The sequence below is a fragment of the Rhipicephalus sanguineus genome, chromosome 2 (assembly GCF_013339695.2).
Source record: "Rhipicephalus sanguineus isolate Rsan-2018 chromosome 2, BIME_Rsan_1.4, whole genome shotgun sequence".
In the NCBI taxonomy this organism is placed as follows: domain Eukaryota; kingdom Metazoa; phylum Arthropoda; class Arachnida; order Ixodida; family Ixodidae; genus Rhipicephalus; species Rhipicephalus sanguineus.
This window is the reverse complement of record NC_051177.1, coordinates 75,078,185-75,091,209: the sequence shown is the minus strand read 5'-3', so window position 1 is coordinate 75,091,209 and position 13,025 is coordinate 75,078,185. Positions and strand designations below refer to the sequence as shown.

Sequence of the window (13,025 nt, the reverse complement as noted above, 5' to 3'; positions counted from 1 at the left end):
CGGATAGCCGAGTGGTTACGACACTCGCCATCGGATCACGGGTACGCGGGTTCGAATCCCACCTGGCCAAGAAAAATGTTTCGCCAAGAATTTTTAATTTCTCTTTCCTTATATTTCTTGCTCTCTCTTTCTCTCTGTCCCTGCACTCATTCTCTCGCCAATCAGAGTTATTGCATCCCACGCCCGAAAAATCGGCGCGCGTGCTGTGGGTGCAAAGAAGATGACGAAGAGGAAGTAGAAAGCGCGTGCCGGTTCATGATGATGATCATTTCTGTTCGCATTACCTGGCGCAACCAAAAGCTTACAGAGCTCCCCTGTTACAAAACCACTTTAATAAGCACTTCCTACCGTGAAATATCATAGCATTGTTTCAGCGGAATCAGAGATGGTCGAAAAACAACCTCGTACACTATATATAAGCAGAACAACACGCGCACACACGTACACAGAAAGACTTCTGAAGGTGCAGAGCCCATATGCAGCCTGGAAAGATTCCCATCTTAGTTCTTTGAACTCTGTTTGCAAATTTTAAATTCCTACTCTGTCAGTACAGTTCACTGCTGTGATTCACCTCTTTACCAAGTATAAGTAACAATATATTCAAGTTTATACAGGGGGAATGTCAAAGCACTCCCGTATACTTAAACAATCTGCGAAGAGTACAAGTGACGTATGAATATCTATTGTTGTGTCCAGGAATGCTAAAGTTTAATTAATCGAGTGCCAATATACGGCGCTGTCAAGCCAGGGCTGTGCCCTCCTAAGTGCTGCATTTTGATCGTTTTTCCGCGTTCTCTATCTTTCGTTTAGACGCACAGAAGTCCCTTCACAACATTTATCTGTATACTAATTAGCCTAAATAGAAGTTTATTTAATAAACTTGATTTCCATGAATCGTAAACAAAACACATCAACGTATATAAATCATTCCGTTAAGCCCATCCAAACGCCCCCGTTATCTGCAAGGCGAACCAATTCTACAGTACGGTTCTCATGTAAGTAATATTTATGATTATTGCATGCGTTTTGTATGCAACAACAAATGAACGGTATGCAATCTAGCACACGCGAGGACGGTAGCTATTACACTGCTGCTCATATGGCGAGGAGCATATTTTCATGCACTCCGTGTAAAATACTAAAGCTTGGCTAGTTCGGCTATATGTTCCGTAAAATGAGCGAACGAGGGTTTGCAGCAGATGCTCTCTAGGATTGACCGGTGCGGCGGTGCTGCGGGTCACCGCTCATTGCACGTCACTCTAATGTTGTATGACGTCACTAAACTTTCGTTACGCTTCCTACGCAGTGACAGCGGTGTCAGCCACGCTAGCGATGGGACTATAGATCGCCAGAACGAGCATTTAGGCGCTCTTTGGAAGCTAATTAAAATATACTCTCAACGTTTGCTGTGTCCAACACTTCGTGTGCAGTGTCTTTGCCCACAGAGGAAGCCAGAAGGCTTTTCATAGCCTTAAAATTTGGTGACTGAACCCCATTAAGATCACGTCAGCCAACAACTATCTCAGGTCAAAGCAGTGCCTAAATGGTCAATTCAGTTACTGGACGCCGCGTCCTTTGCTTTTTTGCGGTAAGTGCGTTATTATTATGAGGATACCAATCACCGCACTAAAAATTTTTAATGCTGAGAAAACACCATGTCCGAACAGACAGTTAGTCAGGTTCATTAGGGTAGGCATCAATCGATTGAGCGCAATCAGCGCAACATGTCAGCAGACTGAGCAGTTCCTAATAATCAATAGCAAGAAGAAGCGCCGGATGCGTGGCGCAGTGGATCGAGGTCCGCGCCAACGGTGCTGCCTTTGCCCTTTTGCAGCACTGCGTGTGCACCTGAAGCCGCTCCACGCGGTTCTTGTGCTATGTGATGCCTAAAATATCACTTGCAAATGGGGTAGGTAAGAGAATTACACCCATGCAACCTGTGCAACGTCCAGAGACGGAAATAAACCACAGCGCGGAAAACTTCTCGCGATTGCTACCGTATCACTAATTGCACGATGGTTCGGCAATCGTACTTGTTAATTTCGCCCTTAGCACCAGGTTGCCTACAGCCTTTAATATCACATTACAGCACATGTCGGACCCAAATGTCATGGTTTAGTCGGTAATAAGCAGGTAAAATGGCAAGACATACTTCATAGAAACGTCGTTCGTGATGGCGTATCCGGCCTTTTGCGGGCGTCGCCCTTTCAATGGTCCCAGGTCTGTGCTTTCTTCTGTCACGACAGAAAAATTATTACTTCGGTATAATTTCTGTCCTTCCGCTTCGTTTGAGGCCCTAAATATCCTGCACTGTTAAATTTCCGAAAACCTGTCCGTTTTATTACACTTGTCGCCATCACTCCCGCACATTTCCATACAACGCCGGCGTAGCAGAGGGCGAGTAGCATGCAAGTGTAAACTGGTGGTGCGTTGGTGCAGCACATCGTTGTGCCACCTGTAGGTGATGCACGTTTTCTCATAACTTGGATCCACATCTGCAAGTCAGTCGTGCACACGTCCACACATGTTCCACAGTGCAGCGTGGAACACATGTCCCACGCGGCGTAAGGAATATGTCCCACATTCTTTACGCTGGGTAAATCGCTGCCAGGAATTTTTGGGAATTGTAGGAATCAGTTTCATGCGAAGCAGCCACGCAATTTTTATCTTTACGGGTCTTATGAGCTGCATGGTAGTATTTGTCTAAATTGAATAGTGGTGTGCATATCGTGTGCTTACCAGGTACGCCGACTAGAGTAGCTCTCATGTGATAACGTAAAGTCGGTATTTTAAATGAAAAAAAGTCTTAATTTATTACAATGCGCGCACAAGAAATGCCCAATGACCACACGGCCCCGACGGCATATTGCCAACGCCTGTACGTCACCGTTCCTGATTGAGGGCTGCCAAAAGCATGTTTACCTGTATTCACAAGAACGAAATACTTCTGCTTAGAAAGGAGAATGTATTCATATTTTCTGACTAATAAATGCCCCATTTGTCGAGCAGCGATTATCCCGCTTCATCAAATCAAGTGTACATGTGTACACGTAGCTGATCGCAACTTACTGCACGGCCTGTGGCGCTAGATTTCACTGCCATTCTGCTGTTTTCATTTTCCATGTATGTAAAAAAACAGCCCTCAATGAACTACGGCGTTGTTTCTTAGTCTGAATGTGGCTAGTACGAATGTATGTCACTGTGGGCCCAACAAAATACTTGGTGTGATATCTAGCACGGTGCTCTCTGTTGGCGGGGCTACGCATCGCAACCGAAAGTAACTTTAGGTAGCGTTGGGCTAGGCGTGGCGCGGTGGTGCCGCCGTCTGTGAGTGGTGAAGTGAAGTACTCAGCCATGACACTAACTGGATCCGATAGGGAGCGATTTGACGACGACGCAGTTAGAGTGTCATATTTCAGTCATGATCATGGACGTTTGTCGTCCCGACATAGACGTGCCACTAGGCGCAAACGTGGGGGCATCTACATCAAATTGTGCTATGGCTGCCAAACACCAATAGACATTGTACAAGCTCCATAGATCAATGGACAATGAAGACTCAACCACTACTGTGAAGACACGTTTCACTTTCGTGTTATACCAATTCCCATGAAGAAGAGATCAGCCATCTATCTTTTTGTAATTAGCTGAGCCCAGCTGAGTGGGCCCTCAGCTAGATAGGGTACTCGACTCCCTCGTCAACTACGGGCTTCCAAGGTGCCTGCGATCGACATTAGGCAATATGTATGCCTTTGTTAAGGCGAAAGCCTTACATGCCCCATCAAACGTAAAGTTGAGCGTCAGCGTCCCGCGACGTGGGCGTCAACACGAGTGATGCAAAAAGTCACCATCGCATGATAATGACGTCACAGACGGCCAAAATTGGTGACGTCATCATGCCGTGAATATGACGTCATCACATTACATCGTCGTTTGGTCAAAGGTGTGCCGATCACAGAGGCAGTGCAAAACCGGCTGAGGTGCAGAAAGCTTGCAATGCCTCCGATCCTACAAGCAGTACAAAACCACGCTGGGTCCAGAAAGCTTTCGGAGGCGAGAGAAGATCAACACATAGACTTAGAAGAAAAATATGGCTTTCGCCTTCGAGTCATCTTAGCCGAACGCATAAGGGGCCCTGTGATTTTTTGAAATAACCAATAAGTTGGCCGCTGCTAAGGCAATAAATGTAGTAAATGTAGGTGGCAAATGCTAGCGATTATTTTTTAGCGAAAAATTTGCACAAATGTACGAAATGTAATGCAAGTAACGTATTTTAATACGAGTTTTGTAATGTAATTCCGTGCACTAAAGTTACTGTTGTACATCTCAACTGCAGCATTCCCGAAGATGCATCTGAACGTCGCTGTTTTGCTGGTTCCTGTGTTTGTGAGTGAATACCCTTTTTTTATTTGCCAAGCTACAGTGTCCAGTGATAAAACTCATACCTAGCAGCCAGATTCAACGTATTCGCAGTGTTCCGTTCTCCGGTATTTTCAATGAGCTTTCGAACTTTGATGCGGACTGGTCTCACCAGCCTTTAGAATGAGGTGGCAATTTTACACGAAAGCGTAAAGTAGTTTCGGTATTTATACATGCAGCTACACATTAGGTAGTATTACCACTTACGATGAAAAATTTCTGTAGTGTTTTGAAAAATTAGCAGCGAAGGTGTAACTTCTCAGTTTAATGCACAAGGAATGCAGTGCAGAACATCAAATACGTACTAGAATGAAGCTGTTTGTACTTATTTGAGCAATTATTGTGCAGGTGAACACGACATAGAGCATAGAGGTAGCAAACTGGACGCATTGTCTAGTTAACCTCCCTGCCTTTCCCACATTCCTTCTCTCTCTTTCTCTCTTGATGACGCGAGTAATGTAGTGACTGGTACTAACTGTAACAATGTATTTTGCAATAACACACATCTCATTGATATTCCTTTTGACGAAAATAACCGTGTCGTCACCTGCACTATTAAGACTACTTATGTTCAGTACACTGTTGATATAAAGCATTTTTACGTTTTTGCCAAGCAAACAAAACAATATGAAGCATGACTAGTCAAACTTTCTAATATAACGCTGTGACAAACATAATAGCACACACAGAAAAAGAACTGTTAGGAGAGTAGCATAGAAGCGCCATGACAAAAACAATAGGGAATGTTCCAAAATGTAGAGCGCCATCTGTCGACAATGCCGCAAGCGCCATGCGCCATCTACCCGAGGGCGCGAGAACGAAACCACTGGCGTATCGCTGCATTTCACCTGCCAGCTGCTGCTTTGTCGTCTTCGTCCTTGACGACTTGACGATGCTTCGTGCGTTGTTCAAGCAACGAGGAAGACATCACAATACCTGGAACAAGATAACACACCGATATTAATCGAATGTATTGGTCACCTATACGGAAGAGCAAACCAGCGAAAAAAACGATGAAAACGAAGGAGAAACACCACACAGGACAACCGCTTGTCATGCCTGGTTGTTCATCGTCGCTGCCTTCGTTTTTTTTTTGTTTTTGCTGATTTCATCTTCCCAATAGTATGAACCAACTCACCCGCCAAGCTACGTTATTGGTTAACGCAACGAAAAAAATAAGTACTGACGCCAACTGGTTTTGTCGGCAAGATCGGCACTGCGCTTTGATTCGGAAAGGATCGGCGCGCGTTAAGTGCTCCTCAACCTCAGTGCTTACTTGTGCAATTTAGTTGCCCTTTGCCTGCAATATAATCTATGTACTTTGGGAACAAGATTTCGATATGCACTTTTTTAAAGTAGACTCACGTCGCGCACGCGTGAGTGAGCGTGATCAATCAACAGTTGATTGTTGGTATATCGACCAAATCGATCATTTACGTATAGTGCTTAACCATTTCGGGGCATGCAAGAACCCTCGTCACATCTGTCGAACGTTTAAAATGAGAAGGATATATACTAAATACCAGGGCCACAGGCGCTGCTAAGCGCGTCCGAGGAGAATCTCCGTCCGCCACACGAGACTCGATAGGCGCAACTTTCCCCAGCAGGCATCTCTATGCCAACTTCCAAAGGCAGTGACGAGGATTTACGGTCCGGGCGCAAGCATCAAGTGTGTCGGAACTCGCTATGGAGGAGACGCCATTTAAGCGGGGGACAGACGGTCCGATTTTCCATGCGATCCGACGGCCGACACCGCGGCGGGGGAGAGGGAATGGTGGCTGTACGATGCTATGAAAGGTCACCATTCCGGTTTCCCCTCCGCCGTGTCGGACGTCGAATCGCATGAAAAATCGTACCGCCTGTCTCGCCCTTTACACCGCGGTATGGACTTATTACATTCCACGACATTTGCACACGCTACGGATTAAAATGTTTAACCTTTCCGCTGCTCATGCGCAAATCCCAAAGCAGGTGTGAAATTCTGTTGCGACAGCTTCAGATTCGCATCTTTCTTTCCCCTTACCTCCTCCACTGCATTCATCCCTCCAGTTACCCTTCTCCCTCTTGTAAATTTTACGCCTCTTCCGCAACAGACTTAAACCACATGGCGCGGGGCTACACTAAGCACCCTCTGCCCTCTTTCCTGAAACACTTAATTTCTAGTGAGGAGCAGTGGGAGGCTGCCTTGCGCAGCTCGAGACCCGACGTTCAAGAGGCCATCTTAGAGTGGGCTGATCGTGGAGGAGGCCTACTTCAAGTAGTGGCTGCCCCAATCCCCTATCTAATTGCCCCCTTTCCTATAAAAAAGGATAAATAACGTTGTTCGTTCATTCCTTCCAAAGGCAGTGTCTGCCAACGTACGCATCTGCGTCTGCCCATCACTTTACTCCTCCCCCCCCCCCCCCCATCCCTACCATCTTAATTTTGTTTTCTTTCATTCAGTCAGTGTGAGCTGAGAGCACGTGTGCTGGAGCTGTAGAGTTACGGAGCCCATACAGTCAATCTGGTCGTTCGGTAAATTATCGGACTGATGCTTCCACTGATCGCGGGCCCTCGTATGCTGTTCCCAATAGCGCGGCAAATTGCAACGCCGCCGTGGCGTGCTAAAGGAATGAGCGCTATACTTTATTATGGCATATATGTGAAGGAACACCCAGATACAGCATTCAGGAAAACCAGAAGACGCGCAATGGATTACGTCCATTGTACAGTAAAACATAATTACGTACTGGGGCCGCTCACTTTGTATAGTGTTTGTATTCTTTGTAGCCTTTTTGTTGTATGTTTTGCGGCGCACACCACTCACGTGCATTTACCTGCCTTGCTTTTTTGAAAAAAACTACGAGACACGCCATTGCGAATGGTATAGACATACATAAGGCTAAAGAAATGAGCCGAGGAAAGCCACATGATATTGCACAGGTCGCGCGGAAACTACGCGGTTTCTATATCTGACGCGTGCTTATAATCGCAGTGGCAAATACAACAGAGGTGTATTATAGCGCAAACTTACTTTAAATTTTTGACAGTGACACCTCCTCGGCAACGAAAACTTTCCCCTGAACGCCTAGCTCAGGTCACAAGCGCACGTCATTATAGAGAACAACATTTCGGCCTTGCGAAGTGGTGCGTCTCTTGCAGCTGACGTCCGGAAGAGTTTCTAAGTCCGCAGAACTCTAACATTGTGTTCTCGACTATTTGTGGCAGTACAGTGAGGTCCGTTCACCATTCGACGCAGGATGTCGAATGAAACGGCCGCATTTTCTTGGCCCTAAAGCTCCTCCAATGACTAGTGCTCAGCCTCTCCGTGGCCTCTCTCTATGGAGGTGCTAGCGGACGATTCCGCGATTGTGTCCAGCACAAAAATGACGGACGCGCCCTGTGTTTCCCGAGCGCCAAGCATTATAAATATTCCCTATGTGAAGTCCCATAAGCTAAATTTCGAAACGCATCCTTGCAAAGGCCAGATTTTTATACCATTTCTTTTTCATTTTTCAGGCTGCTTTTTGCAAAGGTGAGAAATATATATCTCACATGCTTATGTTGTGTTTGAAACATCGTGCAAAGAAAAAAGTATTGTTGCTCGTTAGAAAAAAAAAACAGCGGTCTTTTTTTTTTGCCCAGCCAATGATACTTGCAGCTGAATATCTAGAAACTCTGCTTAAATATTCAGAAATATTGGCATTCCGCCGAAAGATATAAATGAGTACGAGAAGAATTATTATCGGCAGTTCCTTTAGTTCTTTCAGTGACGGTGTCTCTCTATGAAGACGGAACATATCTATTTGTGTTCCCATTAGCGATGACTATAAAAATCGTAAAATTAACGCTGAGTGTGAAGGTAACACTTTGACAACACAAAAAAAAAAACGGCGATATAAGCTACTTTCGCACAGAGACTCAGCAATGGCAAAGTATTTATGAAGCGCACAGTCACGCTTGATAAGTTTCGCGCGTTGCCCTGTATCATCACAGTTCACGTATGTTTTTTCTCCATCGGGAAGTTCAAATGAATAACAATACGCAGAGATTCTCGTAACGAAAATTCACTTCTTTTTATACATACGGAGCCACCTGCAGAGTATATACGTCCTTGGTTTGTTTAGTTTTGAAAACTAGCCTGTTGTGGTCAAAATATTTATGGAACATGTGTCTCAATTGTTTCTCCCAAGTTCGTGCGATGTTTCAAAGAATGTGTATATATTTGGGAGCTTACAAACAGTAAATAATATTTCGCGCATTAAGGGGCTAGGCTGTGTTGTGATTCAGATGCATACTTATTTTTTACACTGTAAAAAGTTCAATGTTGTCGTCAAGCTGGTGTAAATAGTATCACGCGGCGTGACGACCTTATTTATATTTGTAGGCGGACGGAAACATATAGCGGGTCAGGTAACTTTCTAAGAGTTTTCTTGCTGTCAAATGCTAGTGCATACTGCGCTGTTTCTTAAGTAACCTGATTTATTAGATCATTCTTAAATAGAGTGGCGTATGAACGTGTTACTGGAATAGGGAGGGGTCTTCAACAAAGCAGTATATTGAAGGTCCCGCCACGCCACGAATGCCATGTACAATACAGAAGAATCGTTGAGATTTGCGTAAAAAGGCCGACGACAAAAGCTTCATGAATCAGTCATAGCGCTTTAATGATCTTATTTTTAGTCTGGGCAAATCGGGCTCTCGCATAAAAATTTCAAACGAATTTCCGAAGTCCGCTGTTGTGTTCCAGGCGCCAACTAGTAAACATAGCATGCAACCCCAAATGAAAACTCAGGGTTAGACATTATCGGGCTGCCATTAAACACGTCATAATTCTCATAATTACTCGGAATTCGCTTATTTTGTATTTTGCAGCTTTTTGTAAATGATATGCGGGCTTTCATTGTAGCGTATATCTTCATTTAAAGCAACACAGATCGGCCGTGCAGAGAGTATAAGCAAATATTTTTGTAAGTGCCAGTCCGCAGAATAGGTCGGCAAACTCACTCATGAGTCGACTCACTCAGACTCACTCAGACTCAGATCGAGCCGTGAGTCTGAGTGAGTCCGAGTGAGTAACATTTGGGTGAGTTTGAGTCCGAGTGAGTCCGCTTGAGAAAAAAAGTTTGTGTGTCTGAGTCTGAGTGAGTCCGGTTAAGAAACATTTCGGTGAGGCTAAGTCCGATTGAGCCGTAAGCACAGAATGTATTCCTTGAGAGAGTCTGAATGAGTTGCACAATTTTTTGCCGATCTATGATCTCCATATAAGAGCAGTTGTCGATTAGCTTAATTACGTTTCCTAAGGTTCGTAGGAAAACGGTATGTGTTATGATCAGTGCTAGATCTATACTTATCGCCATTTGTGTTCGGTACTACGGGCATTGTGAACATACGTGTATTTATATAAAGACTGGGAAAACGGGTAACCGCGAGCCTTACTTTTAGATGCGAAGTATCTTAAGGTCGAGCTCAATCCGGCGGTGGTGGTGGTGGTGGTGTGCGGCGTGACCACCCTCACTGCGCATGCGCATACCCTCTCCACATACCTCCTCTCCACTCCCCTCACCATTCCCCTTCCCCTCTACCCCTCTCCCCCTTCTCCTCTCCACTTTCCCTCTCCCCTGCCCCTCTCCATCTTCCCTCTCCACTTCCCCTCTCCCATCCCCCTTTCCACTCTTCCTCTGAAACGCGGGCTAGACATGCCGAAATTCTCTCCTGCACAACGCCGCGATGAGCTCGAGCGCATGCGCACCCCTCCCCTTCTCTCTCCTCTCCTACGCTGCCCCCCTCTCGCCCGCCTGTCGACGCCGTTCCCCGCTCGCCCTGTGAGAATTAACGGCCAGGCTAGATGGAAGACACGACGCGCGTAGCGTCCCTCTTCGCGTTCCACGACACGAGGTCGGTAGCATGCCCAACGAACGCCAACGGAACGCGATCGTGCAAGTGCTCCGGCTTTGCATCGCCTCATGGTCCCCTTTAGCCGGAGATGGTGTAATTTTTACTGGTCACATGTTAATGACACTAACATAGGTACCCGGCAATGCAGTTTCCGAGATACGATGGTAGCGCCAGAAAACACAGCCTAGCGAGTAGACGCAGCAAAATTGAGTGTCTATCCTCCGCATCCTCCATGTTCAGAAACGCTCCTTGACTTGAACGTGACTTGCCACCGCCTCAATGCAGTGCGTTTGAAACGCGTTTGTAGCGTTTGTGCTGCCTTGGCGCAGCCTGAAAAGAGCGCGTTCTGAACGCGTTTGTGCTGAATTGAAGGCGGTGGCAACATCCCTGAGGTGATTACGAACGCACGTAGGAAGCGTTCGTTGAAAGAGGCGCCCAAAAGGCAGACACTTGAGCGCGTCGATGTGTCCAGCGAGCGTTTCATTTTCTTGGTATCCCTGGCGGCTGGTGCCCTCAACACTTAGGCGTTCGATAAGTAAAGTCCCTGAAAAATATAAAGTAGCGCCAACTGCGTCCCTTCGCCTCTGCCTCCTCTCCTAGCAGCTGCAGCAACGCCTCTAGGGTGTCCTCCGGGAAGCTCCAGATTTTACCTGCTGTAGCCAAAACCTCTTGTTTCTGCTCTTGTACCGCGGTGGTTGGTGCCACTGACACAGCAGGTCGGCATCCTGAAGCATCCAGAACCACCGTACGAACTGACTCAAGCGCGGTCGACAACACACCGTGCACCGATCAAGTAAACAACCCAGACGAGGACAAACAAGATGGCGCTCGGACAACTTTCTAAAAAGCTAGTGCGCCATTCTAGCGATTTCTTAGCGCCGCCGTGTTTGCAGTGGCGCTGCCATCAGGAGCGAGCACTTTTGCGTACTAAAACATTATGTACCGTACAATTTTATGCTCTCGGACACCATGAAAAGACGCCACTTGCTTCGGTGTATATTACATTGCCGTATTTATCGCTATTAGGAGCTGGCTCGCCAGGTTCTTACGCTGGGGCGAAGTTCCGCGCCGTAACGTGCATCCATCCATTCAAAGCGTCGTGGAACGCGAAGAGGAACGCTGCGCGCGTCGTGTCTTCCCTCTAGCCTGGCAGTTAATTCTCGCAGGACGAGCGGGGAACGCGGCCGACAGCCAGGCGAGCGTCGGATAGCTGTTTTTAGGGCCACTTTGTCGTGGGCGTCTCGAGGGCAGTCTTCGAAATGAAAGAACATTAGGAGCGTTGCGTCTGCAAGTGTCGACAATGGATAATCAGACGCTGTTAGATGTTTCTTGTATATATACTTCAACAATATGTATATAATTGTAAATTGTGTATATAGTTCATCAAAATTGAATGGTAATCAAACCTTGTGTATATATGTATATATAACAACGTGTGTCACGTCTTCATATGATGGTAGAGGACTTGTAGGGAAGATTCACGCGTTTTCCCGACTTTCTTCGAGCCAGCTCCTCAATCATCATTCACTTCATGGATATGGCGTGATTTCTTTTCATACCCTTTATTTCACGGACCGTTCCAACTGCGTAACTTAGAACTGCAGCGCCCTCGGGCGCTCTAGCGGAAGAATTGCACAAGCCTCTCCTTCCGGCCAAGAGCCATGCCCTGCGAGCTTCGCAGCTCAACTAACTTCAACTGCAATCTACAAAGCGCACGAGTGAGGAGGTGCCTGCACACTGACACGAATGGCGCTACTTTAGTTATTTTTCAGGGACTTTATCGATAAGAGCTCCATCGCGCCCTCTGGTCAGTGACGGGTGCCTATAGAATAACGAAATTGAAGGTTTCCAATGTTTCTTAACGATTTCGTAGAGTAACAGGATGTGGTAAGAAACACTCGCATTCTTATGCAATTCTAAGCGTAAAGTGTTAAAGACGTTGGAAGGTTTTGCAAAACAAGTTAAACCATCCGAATTGACTCCTGTTTAATAATTACTGCAAGAAAACATATTAGTTATTATAGCATAGTAAGAAGCGCAAAATAGGAAGAAAAATTGAGGCAGCTTTGCGCTGGCAGTGCCACGCCTGAAAGAAGTGCGGAGCACCTTCATTGCTTCTCTTTATTTTGCTCTTTCTTTCTTCCTCTCATCCTTTATTTATCTCCCATCTCTGTTTTTTCTATGTCTTTTTCGTATCCGTTCATTGTTTTCTCTTCCTCGCTCTTTCTATCTTTCTTTCTCTTTCTCTCTGTTTCGCGCTCTATTTATCGCTTCCTCTTTCTTTACATCTCTTTCTCTCTGCCTCTATTTTTTATTTTCTCTTTCTTTCCCATTCTTTTTCTTCCATTCCTTTCTATTTTTGCTCTTTCTTTTTCATTTTATGCTATGCTTTACTCCCTCTCTTCCTCATTTCTCTCCTCTTCACCCCCGCTTCCCTTCCCCCCTCCGCTATACAATACTATAGTCGTGACGTAGTTAACAGGTAAAGGCGTAAAAGAGGGCTTCAACCACATCCAATCCTGAGAGCTGTCTAGAAGTAACATGACTAAAAATAAAAAGAAATAGAGTGTAGTGAACTGTGTGAGGGTGGCACAGATATATGAAGGATATATTGACTGATTTCTTTTGTCAGTTCAAATAACACGGACTCCAGTGTAGCCTTATTTTAATCATTCATAAATCTTGTCGCTCAATTTTTATGATCGCAACTGCAGTATAACATGTGGAAT

General features: G+C 45.7%; 1 long non-coding RNA gene across 1 annotated transcript; it reads left to right on the top strand.

The window, feature by feature from the left end:
• The first annotated feature begins 829 nt into the window (after positions 1–829).
• Positions 830–7,933, top strand: LOC119381207 (uncharacterized). Its single transcript, XR_007415090.1, has 3 exons — positions 830–995; positions 4,337–4,386; positions 7,918–7,933. It is a non-coding gene; the product is annotated as an uncharacterized LOC119381207 (long non-coding RNA).
• The last annotated feature ends 5,092 nt before the right edge of the window (positions 7,934–13,025 follow it).